We start from the raw sequence: 3,964 nt of genomic DNA on the forward strand, positions 1-3,964 counted from the left end.
TCCACCCAGTTGTGAACCCTGCCTTTATCCCTGACAGTATTCTTTACCCGGCAAATGCCCCACAGTCTACAAAGGACAGTCAGATACAAAAAGGTGTCAAACAACTATCAGATGGATTATACAGTGGGCCAAATGGACTTCCTAGAGCACTGTGGCTCTTTTGACCCTGTGGCTTACACTTACCACCCACCAAATTGGACACAAAGATAATGAAGGACCAAAAAGACAGTTGGATTTGCCCAGGCATCCACAACATTCCTGACCAAATGATTTCCCAGTGAATGATTTGTAAGCCCCGGGAAATCTCTGGAAGAAATCAGCACACCCCAGGAAGGCTTCCTAGGCCCACCTGCCCTCTATGGTTGTATAGACAGATTTGATAGATTTGCCCCAAGCCCTGTGCTATTCTCACTGTTTGGTCACTGTCTGCATGCTCAGCAGATGGGCTGATGATCTCTGACTAGATGTGGCACTGCCACAGCAGGCAATAAAGAAACTAATACCTCCATTTCTCCTTATGGAGAAATGCCATTCCTTATGGTTTGAATCAGACAAGAAATTCTTTTTACAGAAGGTATAATCCACCTGCTTGCAAAATCTCTGGGATACACATTAAAATTTCATACCATATATTATCTTCAATTACCAGGGCAAATGGAACATTAAAATCTAGACATAAGATGGATTGTAAGATAATCAAGAAATTAACCATGAAAGACCAAACACTTTGCTCCTGAGCCTTATTAGGATCCAGAATACTCCAAACACGGGACACGGACTGACCCCTTTTGAAATAGTGTTTGGTTGTCAAAGCCTATTGGCATCTCTAAATCTTCCATCCGTGGCTGGACAATGTGATGCTATGACTACTCGAGATGAGGACTCTCTAGTACACCTGAAGCACCTTGCCAACAGAGAAAAGAGGCATGGCCTCCACCAACTGGTGAGGCTGGCCACACCTGTCCACCAGAAGACCAGGTGGGCCTCAAGATCTTTGGAAGAAGACGTGTGCAGTCACCTCACTGGGAAGGACCTTATGAAGTGCTGCTCAACAGCTATACCACCATCTGAACAGAACAAAAACCCTCATGAATTCTTGGAAGCCATGTCAAAATCAATTTTATTTCAAAACGAGTTTTAATATCAGAAGTACACTGATGCAACATTAGAACTTAGGATTTCTCTGTTAAAGAGGAAAAAACATTTTCTTAAGAGTGTTAGTTTGGGGCACGTGGGTGGCTCAGTTAAGCATACGACTTTGGCTCAGGTCACGATCTCATAGTTCGTGGGTTTGGGCCCCACGTCGGGTTCTGTGCTGACAGCTTAGAGCCTGGAGCCTGCCTCACATTCTGTGTCTCCCTCTCTGCCCCTCCCCTGCTCATGCTCGGTGTGTCTCTCCCTCTCTCTCAAAAATAAATAAACATTAAAAAAATGTTTTAAAAAGAGTCTCAGTTTGCTTATTACAAAAAATTATAAACAAAGTTTTTTCTTCTCTTTAATGGCCAATGGCCTAAAAATACAAATTTTCTATGCTTTATCTTTATCAGATTATTCAAGAAAACTGAGTCTTTTTTTTTATTTAAATTTTTTTTCCAACGTTTTTTATTTATTTTTGGGACAGAGAGAGACAGAGCATGAACGGGGGAGGGGCAGAGAGAGAGGGAGACACAGAATCGGAAACAGGCTCCAGGCTCCGTAGAAAACTGAGTCTTAATATTAAAAGAGCTAAAGTTTGTTCACTATTGTATAACCTGCAGCATTTGCCTTTAAAATCTTTTATTCTTGACCCTCCTCTCTCCAGGCGTCATCATGAGAGTGACATCTTCTTTACACTCTGCATGGCAATCATTGATATGCATCCGCATGATGCCCAGGGAAGACAAGGTGACCCAGAAGTCCAAGTACTTCCTTAAGATCATCCATCTTTTGGACGATCATCTTTCATTGTGGGAGCAGACAACGTGGGTTCCAGGAAGACGCAGTAGGCCCGCATGTGTTTGCATGGGAACGCTGTGCTGCTGCTGTGGCATGATCCCCATGATGTATGAGGTCATCTGAGGGCATCTGGAGAACAACCAGCTCTTGAGAAACCGTTGCCTCATATCTGGGTGAATGTGGGCTTTGTGCTCACCAAGGAGGACCTCACCGAGATCAGTGACATGCTTCTGGCTAAGGTGCCAGCTGCCGCCCGTGGTGGTGCCATAGCCCCATGTGAAGTCACTGTACTAGCCCAGAACACTTGTCTGGGGCCGAAGAAGACCTTCTTCTCCCAGGCTTTAGGCATCACCACTAAAATGTCCAGGGGCACCACTGAAATCCTGAGTGATGTGCAGCTGATTAAGACTGGAGACAAAGCGGGGGCCAGTGAGGCCACACAGCTGAATGTGCTGAGAAACTCCCCCTTCTCCTTTGGGATGATCACCAGCAGGTGTTTGACAATCGCAGCATCTACAACCGTGAAGTGCTTGACATCATAGAGGAAACTACATTCTCACTTCCTGGAGGGCATCTGCAGTGTTGCCAGTGTCTGTCTGCCGATAGGTCACCTGATTGTTGCCTCACTGCCCCATCCTATCATCAATGGACACAAGTAGGTTCTGGCTTTGTCTGCATGGACTGGTTACCGCTTCCTACTTGCTGAAGCCATCACCACCACTGCTGTACCTGCTGCTGCCCTCAGCCCTGGCCAAAGTTGAAGCAAAGAAACAGTCAGATGAGTTGCATGAGGATATGGGACTTGTCTCTTGATTAATTACCAAAAAGCAACCAATTCAGCCCATTTTATTTGTGGAACAAGGGAATAAAGGCTCACTTATCTTCAAAAAGGAATCTTTTATTGTCACTTGGGTTGAATAGTTAAATATTGTTGCATAATGATCTGTGATCCTATTTAATCAAATGTTCAAATATTTTGATTTTTTGTAACACACACTTTCCAAAATCAAATTCTAAAATGAAGTATTTTGACCACAATGCAATTAAAATATTCCAGAGATCCATGGAACGTTTTCAAGAGATTTGGTCTTTTTATAAAAGGAAGATATTACACAAATTAAGCTTATTTCTTATGTTAAAGTACATAGGAAGCAATGTCAAATAACGGATACTAACACCCCTAGATTATATTTATGTAGAAATATGTTAGGAAAATAAGTGTTTTAGAAATTGTATGCAACTCCTAGAAATCTGATATGTCCTGAGATGTTACTGTCGTGTGTCACAGAAACCACCAATTTCCTTGTCAACAGCCTTGTCATGATCTTTCATCAGATCTTTAACCTTGGACATTTTAAGTCTTTTATCATTTATAGACAGTTAGACTTTTACTCAGATGCTTTTATGAAAGCTTCTGCAAATGTGTTTCACCTGCAATGAGACCGATGGAAGGAACTCTTGCGTACAGATTTCTGATAATCTCAAGATCATGAAGCTGACCTGGGTAAGAATTTCCAGAATGAATGGAAGATCTGGATTCAAGCAGAAGAAGAATTAATAACATGAGACTGGATGAACAGAGGATGATTATCATTTTTATATATATTTTTGAAGCATTTCTGATCTTTAAATGTTTTTGTCCAGTATTAAAAAAACTGTTTTAAGCTATAACTTGAAAAAAGCAGCCGTTTGATAAAACATGCCTTTGTGAACAGACTGGGACACTTATCTTTTTCTCCCTACCTGATCTGTCCAGAATTCAAAAACTTTCAGTAAGTATTCTCATATGTTCTTGACAATATGTTAATTTGCGTAAGTTGAATAAGGATCTGCTCTCCTTGTAACAGGACACATTTGGAAACTCTGGTTACATCACCGAGGCTTTGACAGAAATGTCATATTCAAGCAGGGACTTGCACAGACACAGATATGACCAGACTGCTTGAAGGAACTCAGGCAGACTTTATGGAGCCAATAAAGCCCATTGGAAAAACAGCCTGATACTTATATCTGAGTCTTTAAGCAAAGC

General features: G+C 41.9%; 1 pseudogene; it reads left to right on the top strand.

The window, feature by feature from the left end:
* Window positions 1-1,866: 1,866 nt before the first annotated feature.
* On the top strand, window positions 1,867-3,649 carry LOC131491967 (large ribosomal subunit protein uL10-like; annotated as a pseudogene).
* Window positions 3,650-3,964: the final 315 nt, after the last annotated feature.

Source organism: Neofelis nebulosa, chromosome 12 (assembly GCF_028018385.1).
Source record: "Neofelis nebulosa isolate mNeoNeb1 chromosome 12, mNeoNeb1.pri, whole genome shotgun sequence".
In the NCBI taxonomy this organism is placed as follows: domain Eukaryota; kingdom Metazoa; phylum Chordata; class Mammalia; order Carnivora; family Felidae; genus Neofelis; species Neofelis nebulosa.